The following is a 12,545-nucleotide window of genomic DNA, read 5'->3' on the forward strand; positions in this document are numbered from 1 at the left end:
AAATCCGAGCTATCCCCACCGTCGACCAATCACCGTGCTTCAATCTGCTGTCACTTTGATTCAGACCAATGGGCGGCTTACTCTAATCCTTGACGTTATATTATTGACCCAATCACCGTGTAGCTCTCTGTCCATGGTGCTGAACATGGACATAAAAACAACAACGTGTGGCGTCAAACTACTAGCTTCATTTCTGACTATTTCTCTCAACAGCTTGCAGAGATTTAAACTACATGTTACATGTCTGATGCTGCTACTCTTCTTAGCACACTCCTGTGTTGTTTGTTTAGAACAGCAGCAATAGGATCAAAAAAATATAGAAACCCTGGCTCTGTGAAAGAATAGGCCTGGGGGGGTGTTACTTTATATAGTGCAAATTCAGCTGCACCACACAAAGAGCAGTCTATAATACTATCAGTCAAGTGACTGCCAAACCTCAGTGTGAGGCTTAAATTTGTTGCTGAACTTAGTATGAACCTGACTTCAGCTCTCCAGCTGGAGCTGCTGTCTCTCTGCTGCAAGTGAATCTGGAGGAACAACTGCAACTTGATAAATGATGCAGTGTGCAATCGCTTGGCTGTCAACATAGCTTCAATTAGCTTTCACATTGTAGGAGGAACTACAATAAGATAACATTTATTTATTCACATGATATACTTTTCATACAAACAAATGTGGTTCAATGTGGTTCAGAAAGCGGGTCGTTTACATCCAGGATTTTAATAATAGGTAGAAAAGTGCAAATCACCAGGACCAGGAGGATAAACTCATCATTTGCTTAAGCACAAGTGCTCAAAGTAAAAGTAAATGTTCTGCTTTCAAAGTCCTCCATAAGTAAACATACACAAGTATTATCAACACAATGTACCTAAATGGACAAAGAAAAAGTAATTATTGAGCAGTAAATGTCCCCTTTTAGCTATATGGTATTATGTATGACATTATTAGATTGTTAATGCTGATTTATCATTGTATAATAGGTTCCCATCCCCAGGACCAGGTCTTCCAAAGCATCATTAGATAAATCTGAGGGGTGCAGAGATGATGTTTCTAAATTTCCTTTTTCTCAAATCTTTCTTTTTGTTGTATAGTTTTGTAATTTGGGTTTACATTAGAGACTACTTTTTAGTTGAACTCCTAACTTGTAGACATCTGTGACTGTAGGAAAAATATACGTTTCTAAAACAACCAGAATTTGATTGTTATTCCCCGTTTAAACACTTAGTGTCGCTGTACTAACATAGAGCTCAGGTATATACAGGTAGGAAGGTCACTGTTGTCGTCAGGTGTTCGACCTCAGAAGGGCAATGGATTTTTGACTGCTGTGGCGCTAAAGATTGTTTGTGCAGCTACAACTTGTTTGTGGATTTATCGCTGGAAACTGGACATGTATGCACAGTGGGAATACTAAAAGGATTGTCATTCTGCAAAGGAAGGAAGAGCGTGCAGATTATTTACTCAACACAATGAACAGCAAGTAGTAAAGTAGCTTTACTTTACTAAAGGTCGCCTTCAAGCGGTGCAAGACGCTTTTTCTGCTTGCTCCTGCATTTTCTTGCATTTTTCTGTTTTTATTTCCCTTTCTTGTTTGTGAAAATCTATGCGATCACTCAGTCATTTTATTTTTTGTAGATTAATTAAGCCATTAAGCCTCAAACGGTAGTCCTCCCTGGAACTCTCTCGGTGCAAAGCCGAAGAGGAATTCATACCCTCAGGATGTGGGAGGACGACTAACAGGCAGAGCCCAGCGCCCTGAGGTTTGTGATGCGACTGGCTGGCCTGCACTACCACACAGGCAGAACTCCTCCTCAACCCCTGCACTCAGCAGGACACATCCAAGGACCGCTGAGAAAAGGAGAACTAGCAAAAAAAAAACTCCACAATAATCGAGCCTACAACTTGAAAACAGATTTGCTCCATTGTCGCAGGATCCTAAATCTCCATCTGATGACCTGGATAAGCAGCTATCTTCTCAGAGCAGGGTAAGAACTGAGAGTAAACGTGAACGTAAAAGGCCGCAGGGAAAGCTGATGACTGGGCCTGAGACTTTGATTGTTGGTGACTTTGCTGTAAAAGATTGTAGAACGATGTGCAGCAAGAATACTAAAATACTCTGCTTTCCGAAAGATATGGTCTTTAACACAAGAGACAAAATCCTGGACATCGTGGCTGACCATCCCACGGTGATAAACATCATGGTGCATACAGGAAGCTGTGATTTTATGAAACAACAGTCTGAAGTTCTGAAACGAGACTTTATTGATCTGTTAAACACAGTCAGCTCTGTCAATGCTGAGGTGTTTATCAGTGGCCATCTTCCACCTATCAGAGGAGATGAAAGAAGGACCCCCCCCCCCCCCATCTCCCTTCCTCCCTCCCTCCCCCCTGCCAAAGGAGAGCCAAGAGGAGGAGTCTCCAACTTCATCATCAGGTATCGCCTCTTATCACCCACTTTCTCCCCCCCTCCGAGAGGAGGAGTCTTTACCTCCCTCACCAGCCCCTACTTCCACCCCCCCAGACCCTATCAAGGTCTCCCTCCTCTCCACTCCCCATTCATTCCTCGTCAGCCACAGCCTGTCCAAATAAATTGGGCAAATAAAGCTTTCAACACATTAAACGTAGCTTTATTAAATGTCAGGTCAAGTCAGGAAAAACATTTTTAATCAATGATTTTATTGTTAGGCACAAACTTTTTGTTTTTAACTGAAACTTGGTTGGACCAAGATAACAGTGCAGCTGTTCTTATTGAATCAACACCTCATAACTTCAGTTTCATGAGTGAAACAAGAGCGCATAAGAAAGGAGGTGGAGCTGCTATTTTATTTAATGATTCTCTTCAATGCGAGCAGATGTCCTTTGGTCGTTTTACTTCTTTTGAATATATAGTCCTGAATTCCTCTCGTCCTTTTCCCTAAACATCTACAGACCACCGAAATACTGTGCAACCTTCTTTACTTCTTTACTGAGCTGCTGTCTATAATCTGTATTGATTTTGACTGTGTTGTTATTGTTGGTGATTTTAATATCCATGTTGATAATCCCCAGGACAGAGGGTCTATTGAACTATGTGGTGTCCTTGATAACTATGATCTCACTCATCATGTGACAGGACCCACCCACAACAGAGGACACACTCTGGACCTCATCATCACCAAAGGTCTAAACATCTCCAAGGTTGCTGTGACTGATGTTGCACTCTCCGATCATTTCTGTGTTTTCTTTGAGAGTTCAATCTCCTTGCACACAAATGTCCGAACCGAGGTTGTGACAAAGCGTTACATCTCTGAAAACACCAGTGAACTATTTACTCAGAGGTTCTCCTCCACACCAGCACTCTCTGGCATCTCAGTCAGTGAGCTTGTAAATGGCTTCAATTCTAAAGTAAAAAATGTTATTCATGCTATTGCACCCACTAAAGTGAAGGTTGTCGCTGGTAAGCAAAGATCTCCTTGGAGAAATGCCACGCTGGTGAGAATAGAGAAAAGAGAGTGTTGAAAAGCTGAGCGCAGGTGGTGAAAAACAAATCTCCAGGTTCACTGTGACATCTATAAAGAAAGACTTCGCAATTATAATTTGGAACTGTGGTTTGAATCCTACTTGAAGAACTGAGAATACTTTGTGTCTGTAGCTAATTACACACCAGAGCGGACTAAAATGACGTGGTGTTCCCCAAGGTTCAATTCTGGGGCCTCTTCTGTTCAACATCTACATGCTTCCACTGGCTCAGATTATGGAAAGAAACAAAGTGTGTTATCATAATTATGCAGACTACACACAAATCTACATAACTATATCGCCAGGGGACAATAATCCCATACAAGGGTTGGGTAAATGCATTGAACAAATCAACAACTGGATGTGCCAAAATGTTCTTCAATTAAACAAAGATAAAACAGAAGTAATTGTTTTTGGGGCCAAGGAAGAACGATTGAAAGTCAGCGCTCAGCTTCAATCACTGATGTTAAAAACCACAAACCAAGCCAGAGATCTAAGTGTAGTTATGGATTCAGACCTCAATCTGAACAGCCATATCAGGACAATTACAAAATCAGCCGACTATCACCTGAAGAATATATCAAGGATTAGAGGACTTATGTCTCAACAGGATTTGGAAAAACTTGTCCATGCATTCATTTTCAGTAGACTCGACTATTGTAACGGTGTGTTCACAGGTCTCTCTAAAAAGTCAATCAGAACACTGCAGCTCGAGTCCTCACTAAGACCAAGAAACTGGATCACATCACTCCAGTTCTGAAGTCTTTACATTGGCTTCCTGTCCAACAAAGAATTGACTTTAAAATCCTGCTGTTGGTTTATAAAGCACTGAATGGTTTAGGGCCAAAATACATTTGTGATTTGCTGCAACCTTATGAACCATCCCGACCCCTCAGGTCATCTGGTACGAGTCTCCTTTCTGTCCCCAGAGTCAGAACTAAACATGGAGAAGCAGCGTTCAGTTTTTCTGCTCCACATATCTGGAACAAACTCCCAGAAAGCTGCAGGTCTGCTGAGACTCTCAGCTGCTTCAAATCAAGATTGAAGACTTTTCTGTTTGCTGCTGCCTTTAATTGAATCAGACTCAAGGATGTTGATCAATTTCCTGCATTTCTGCATTTTGTTACTGTATTTTATTTCTTAAACTGCACTGCAACTTTCATTCTATTTTTAGCTTGTTTAATGTTTTAATGACTGCTTTTAATGTTTCGATCAATGTTCTTAATTGTTTTTAAATTTGCTTTTCCTTTGCCTGATGTTTTGATGCTTTTAATGGTTTTATGTGAAGCACTTTGAATTGTCTTGTTGTTGAAATGTGCTATACAACACATTGCCTTGCCTTGCCTTGCCTTGCCTTATATATGTAATCATCAAACAGAAGTGAGGCATGTCAGCCAGGTCACTCCTGGGTTAACGATCTCAGTAGTTTGAAATATCAGACTTAAGTCCTACAATATAAATCAAGAACTCGCACCATGTGAAACTAGTTCGTTTGTAAACTTCGGCACATGTGGGACGTAAATGAGACCACGATGGAGGAGGTGGGGAGCTGCAGGGGGCTGTTTGGATGTCTGCTATGCTTTGGAGGACATCCCTGAGCAGGACACAGGAGCTACGGTGCTAAAGCAAAACCCGGCTCTGGAGCATCGAACCACCGGATCACTGCACGGCGCACATTGCACATTGTACAGAGGTATGTGGAGCTCTACACTGCTTAGTGGCCATTTAAAATGTGTGCGCACATATGTGGATATAAATCCAATTTACTGGTGTGCAGTGGAGTGCAGACAATAGATTATCCATTGACTATTTTATCTATTGAGGTGAACTGTTCCTTTACTGTTTATTTTTAGTGGTGTAGCACACATTTCTGGGCCCTACATAAGTGGTCTCTGTGGGCCCCCCTGTTCGCATCCATGTCTGTCCCATGTTTTTTGAAAATATTTGTTTTAACCAACCACTGTATTCATGAATCTGTAATGGTTATTTGTCACTAATGAAATGTTCATATCACATTTAAACAAGTGATAATGATCTGTGATATGTGCTTCCGTCTGCACAGTATGAAATCTCACCACATTTCAACTCTCCTTTCTCAGCATACTGTATCCTACAATTGCTTTGCTATGGTTAAATGAGGTTTGTTTATACTATAAAACTTAAAAGAACATTATTTTGTTTATGTTTATCTATCATTCCCAAGCTATAAGACAAAGCTAAAAAAAATACCATCTTAGTTTTCTAACCCCATCGATTGAGAAAATACTAATTTACTTCATTTAAAAAAAAAAGACAAATAAACAAGATCCATTAGAGGAGATTCAAAAAAAAAAATCTGTTTTCCAAAAAGTATGTAGTAAGTATAATATCAGTACATTTACTCTATATAAGTATTACTGTTGGCTTTGAATTATAGCTTTCTCTGGTCATAATCCTGAGTCCTCTGGCAAATACTCTTCTGTATCTCCTTCCTTTTTCCCCTTCCACGTCTGTCCTCTCCTCATCTTTCTCACTACACTCAGAGCAACCTTCATTTTCCATGCCCTCATTTCCATCATCCTTTATTACATCTTCTTGCTCACTCTCTACTACAAGGACAGACCCCTCTACGAACCTGAAGCATACAAGATTGATATTAGCCCTTTTAAACTGCTTGTAGCTGAGGATATAATAAAACAGCCTACTTGATGTTAGTTTTGGTAAATTCCTTTCATCTTAAATGCTAGAAATTATTGTTTTGAGGACCTTGTAATCGCCACAATATGAGCTCACATTATCTGTCATCCTCAGTAACATCATCAGGAGATGATAAGGGAGCTGCTCCCCTCTCTGTGCTTTTGAGGCTGAAGGTTGTGTTTTTCCTGATGTTAAGCTTCACCAGGTGATGTTGATAGATAGTGTATGTCACATGACATTGTAGCTATGATGCTGATTTATGATATTAATTAATTGGTTACACATTGCAAATATGCTTCAAATCAGATTCCTGGCTGTCTGCTATAAATCTTACAACTGCGGATATTTGCTTAAACCATTCTTAAACATTCTGTGTTAATTGTGCTCACCTTTTATTTGAAAAGAAATTATCTATCAGTTATTTTCCATCACTTTGCTTTCTTTCTTTTCATCTTTGGTACCTCAATTTCTCTTCCTTTGTGGATGACACAACTCTATTAATGTGCACATTGGTGTTCCAGCATCAGCTTTCATGCTGCAGGATCAGCTGTGTTTAGAAATGAATCCTAGTGCAGGGTGGACTAAAGAATTTCCCCCCTATTTGTAAGGAGTGAGATGGGCTTCATAGAGCCTCAGCTATTCTTTTCTTTTTCTTTTTTCCTTCTCTCAACTAATTTATTTAGCCAAGCTTACAATAGTTTACAATAGTTATAACAAAAATACCTAAAGAAAAAACTTGCAAACAAAAACAAACTTTAACTTACAGGCTTTCCAAGGGCCCTCTCTTCATTTGGGCCCTTGGTAGTCAGTCCCACTTTTCTCCCAACCTTTCATCATGGAAAATTGCAAAATGGCTTTGGACATAATGAAAGTGACTGTACATGGATTGTAAACCCAGCAGTGTGAGTAGCAGTATCAAAACACAAATTCAAAAACAAGCTATTATAACTTACTGCTAAAGCGCTTGCTGATAAATTGGACAGGTTACTTAATGATTGAAAAGCTAAGCTAAACAAATTAAACAACATAAGAAGGTTTAATGTTGAAAGGTGATGGAGGAACAGAATGCTCTTAAAAATAACTGGTTAAAGTGTGTGATGAAGCGAAGTGCATCCCTAAATCTCAGTTGGGTATACTGGCATACGATGAAAGAGAAAAACATGAAACATAGTTGAAAAGTGTTATTTGTAAGAATTTAATTCCATATTTAAATACCACTTTGTACATTAGATGGCGATAGTGAGTCACTGTAGCGTCCAAGCAGTCTTCTTTCAGTTCAGTGTTCCATGGAAATTTGTGACCTATCAGATTCTGTGACCAACTGTGTTGGTTAGTTCGGTCAGGTTTTGGTGTGAGTAGTTGTGCAAACTATGCACTGAGGAAGGCTGTGATGATAACCAGTCTGAGTTGTCAGCTGAAGTGATTTCTGCTGTCAAGGACCATTTCTATGTGGACTCTTATTGGCCTTAAAAGGGGGGCTTTATCTTGGAGAAATGTCACTTTTCCAGCCATCACAGAGGATCAAAGGAGAAAGGACCTAAAGGAGTTATATCTGAATAGAGACAAACTTCCATTTTATAGAGCCTTAGGTGTACAGTGGTGAGTGAGACACACTTTTTTTTAAATTCAAGTTGGAGATACAACAACAGTCTCTCACCAGACATCAATTACCAGCCTGGTGTATGTTCCTTTGGATTTCCTGGCACCAATCACTTTGTTTGCCAAAATGATGCAAGAGGAACTCTGTCGGAGAGGGTGTGGATGGGATGAGGCCTTACCCCAGAACATTTTACATCAATAGGAAAAGTGTCTGAAGCACTTGAATCCACTGACTGCATTCAATGTGGAAAGGTGTATCAAGCCAGGGAACTTTGGAAAGGTCAGACATGCCCAGCTAAATCACTTTGAACATGCCAGCAAAGGGCGATGTGGACCTGTAACATACATCCACATGATAAATCCATAAAACCACACCCACTTTACCTTTCTGCTTGGTAAAGCCAGAGTGACGCATCTGAAGGCTTCAACTGCTACCCAATTTGAGTTAACGGTGGATTCAATGCTAAAGGCTGAATTGAATTTCAAGTTAGAGGATTCAGTATTTAGGACTGAAAGCTCATCAGTGTTGAGGTGCCTTAACAATGAGTACAGATGCTTTCACATGTTTGTGGCCAATAAAATCTTGACCATCAGAAAAACATCTGAACCCTCATAGTGAAGAACAGCAGGTGGCTTGGAGGTCCTGCATTTCTCTCGAAGTATGAAGAGGACTTACCTTAAACTGTGATGTAAGTCTCAGTGGACTCTAATGACCAAAAGGTTATGCCATCACTGTGTATGATGTGTCTATTCCTACTGACCAGCTCATTGCCTACTCGTACGAATGGAGGAGGCTCAAGACAGCAGTTGTATAGTTTCTAAAGTTAAAAGCCATGTTGTTGACACAGAATCACCAAAGAAAGCAGTTGAAGGTTGCTGTATCTGAACAAGTTGATGCAGGTTGGAAGACAAAGGCTCAAATCGATGTCCAGGGGTTGCAGCTTGACCCCAGATGATCTACTGAGAGTATAGGTGGCCAACATTCATATATATTGTATAGGCGTCATCCAATTTTGGCTGGTGAACCACTGAGAGTTGGAGAACAATTGAGCAGACAAGCAATGCCTGAGGAAGCCAAACATCAATTCATCACCTCTAAACATCAGCACATTCTGCTCATTCTTAAGCATGTCTACCAGAATCTGGGCCATGATGGACTCATAATTTCTACCACTAAAGAGGAAATTCTGGATAACCAACGGAAATTTCGTCATCAGGAAGATCATCACTGATCACTGCTTTTGTGATTTTACAACACAAGAAAAGTGGAAACAGAATAAGCGGAGTTTGGTTGCTGGTGATATTGTGTTAATCATGGATTCTTCAGCACATTGTGGTTTTTGGCTTTTTGGTTCTGGAGAATATACACTCACCAAAAATATAAACACAACACATTTGTCATCATTCCCATTTTGCATGAGTTGAAGTAAAATATCTAAGACTTCTTTTATGCACACAAAAGGTTAATTTCTCTCAAAGTTTATTTGCAAATTTGTTCAAATCTGTGATAGTGAGCAGTGAGTCAGAAACACTCTCAGGGAAGCTCATCTGAGTGCTCATTGTCCTCACCAGGGTCTTGAACTGAATGCAGGCCATCATCGTAACCGATTTGAGTGAGCAAATGCTCACCTGCATTGGCGTCTGGCACTTTGGTACAAACAACAACTTGATCAAGTCTATGTAAAGTAAATGCGTAGCATTGCATGAGGCAAATGGTGTTCACACCAGGTACTGATTGTATGTCAGCATTAGTTTTGATTTCAGTGACTCATTTATCAAGTAAACCACATGAGCTCACTTCTGACACTGAATCATAAATGCCAAGACCCAAAAGTTTCATCAGCATATTTTCAGAATTCATCATATCGTTAACAGTGCCGTGAAATTACTTGTTATCTAGATCTGTAACAACCCAAAGATTTACAGAAAGCAGGACTCAGAAGCAAGACTCCAGCTGGTAAAAGAAAAAAGGCATCTTCGAGTGGGGTTTGGTTACATCAGGGAGAGCAAGGAAGCAAAAATCAGGTACAGGAAAAGGTCAGGATAACACAGGCGCAAAAAACTAAGAAAAAGGATGGAACCTCACAGCCACAGCAGCACAAAGACAAACTGACAACAGATGAGAGAAAGAGTGTTACCATTTAAAGTACACTAAAGTGATAAGAAGGGATAAGCATCCGGAAAACAGGTTTGTGGCGATGTCAAGTGATGTAGGTGGTGTGAACAAAGAAGTAACTGCAGGGCAGGTGGGAGTGACTAGATGTGAAATGACAGGAGAGCTTACTAAAAGGAATCAAATAGGATGCAATCTGGTTTAAAAAAAAAAAAGTGATGCATGATGCACCTTCTCAATGGGTCATTGGGTCAATATTGGTCAAGTGATTAGGACCATTTAAATTTAACTTTACTTTTGATTCTTTCCTCTGAATGCAAACTGCTCAGTCTGCTTTATATCTGATAAGAATGACTCTAGATAATATTATACACTAATAAGAAAAAGATACAATGCTGTGGTGACAGTTTTTTTTTAAGAAATGGGGTTGGTGTATTAGTAATTACTTCTAATGTTGTTCTCTGAAATAAAAATGAATAAACCAGCAGAGTTCCCAGATTTGTTTCCATTTTAAGAAGATTTCATCTTAAACCTGAAACAAATGACTCACTTTGCTTACAATAAACCATCAGGTACGCTTGTAGTTTCTGATGTCTCTGCTCCACCAAGAGATAAGAACAACTGAAGTAATTCCAATGGTGGCACCTGATCAGAACCATAAAATAGATTTTAATTTAGATCGTAACTCATAAATACTCTCTGCAATTAAAGTTAGCCAATACAAACACAGTAGATTGGCACGACTGCAGTTGCAAGGCAAGACAAAAAAAAGACCCTGCTATAATGTATCCATCAGAGCAAGCTGATGATGACACAGTAGTTGTACCTTCCTGAAAGCTCTTTGTCTTACAGTGTGCTGCAGATATAAACTTTCCAGATCCTGAAATTAATCATTCTTAAAAATGATGTATTTAATTTTAATTTCATCACAAGAAGAACCGTCCAGTCGAAATGGAAAACGTAGAACTGAGAATTAGAATGATGTTAGTGTGTTTTTTCTAATAACCTTTCTGAAAGTTGAGAAGAGATTAATCTTCACTTGCAGTAATTTGCACAAGCACAGGCATTTAGGTGTTGTCAATTGTTCAAAGTAAAAGCTAAAGTTATTGATACCGCAGATTACCTTTGTCAGGGTGTAATCAGCAAAACATATTTTTAAATGAAGATGAGCAGGAACTGAAACATTATATTTACTAATTACATCACTGGCCAAAAGTTTTGAGAATGACACAAATATTAATTTTCACAAAGTCTGCTGCCTCAGTTTTTATGATGGCAATTTGCATATATACTCCAGAATGTTATGAAGAGTGATCAATCCCCCAAAAAACATTTCCACTGCATTTCAGCCCTGCAATAAAGGGACCAGCTGATATCATGTCAGTGATTGTCTCATTAACACAGGTGAGAGTGTTGACAAGGACAAGGCTGGAGATCACTGTCATGCTGATTGAGTTAGAATAACAGACTGGAAGCTTTAATAGGAAGGTGGTACTTGTTATTCCTCTGTTGACCACGGTTACCTGCAAAGAAACAAGTGCAGTCATCATTGCTTTGCACAAAAAGGGCTTCACAGGCAAGGATATTGCTGCTAGTAAGATTGCACCTAAATCAACCATTTATCGGATCATCAAGAACTTCAAGGAGAGAGGTTCAGTTGTTGTGATGAAGGCTTCAGGGCGCCCAAGAAAGTCCAGCAAGCGCCAGGACCGTCTCCTAAAGTTGATTGAGCTGCGGGATCGGGACACCACCAGTGCAGAGCTTGCTGAGGAATGGCAGCAGGCAGGTGTGAGTGCATCTGCACGCACAGTGAGGCGAAGACTTTTGGAGGATGGCTTGATGTCAAGAAGGGCAGCAAAGAAGCCACTTTTCTCCAGGAAAAACATCAGGGACAGACTGATATTCTGCAAAAGGTACAGGGATTGGACTGCTGAGGACTGGGGTAAAGTCATTTTCTCTGATGAATCCCCTTTCCGATTGTTTGGGGCATCTGGAAAAATGCTTGTCCGGAGAAGAAAAGGTGAGCGCTACCATCAGCCCTGTGTCACGCCAACAGTAAAGCATCCTGAGACCATTCATGTGTGGGGTTGCTTCTCAGCCAAGCGAGTGAGCTCACTCACAATTTTGCCTAAGAACACAGCCATGAGTAAAGAATGGTACCAAAACATCCTCCCAGAGCAACTTCTCCCAATAATCCAAGAACAGTTTGGTGACAAACAATGCCTTTTTCTGCATGATGGAGTACCTTGCCATAAGGCAAAAGTGATAACTAAGTGGATCGGGGAACAAAACATCAAAATTTTGGGTTCATGGCCAGGAAACTCGTTGAGAACTTGTGGTCAATCCTCAAGAGGCATGTGGACAAACAAAAACCCACAAATTCTGGCAAACTCCAAGCATTGATTATGAAAGAATGGGCTGCCATCAGTCAGGATGTGGACCAGAAGTTAATTGACAGCATGCCAGGGTGAATTGCAGAGGTCGTGAAAAAGAAGGGTCAACACTGCAAATTTGGACTCTTTGCATAAACTTAATGTAATTGTCAATAAAAGCCTTTCACACTTATGAAATGCTTGTAATTATACTTCAGTATAGCATAGTAACATTGGACAAAAAGATCTAAAAACAATTGAAGCAGCAAACTTTGTGAAAACCAATACTT

This window comes from Brachyistius frenatus, unplaced genomic scaffold (assembly GCF_029030835.1).
Source record: "Brachyistius frenatus isolate BFR_SWC_R1_liver_20210118 unplaced genomic scaffold, ASM2903083v1 Contig_9, whole genome shotgun sequence".
Taxonomy (NCBI): domain Eukaryota; kingdom Metazoa; phylum Chordata; class Actinopteri; family Embiotocidae; genus Brachyistius; species Brachyistius frenatus.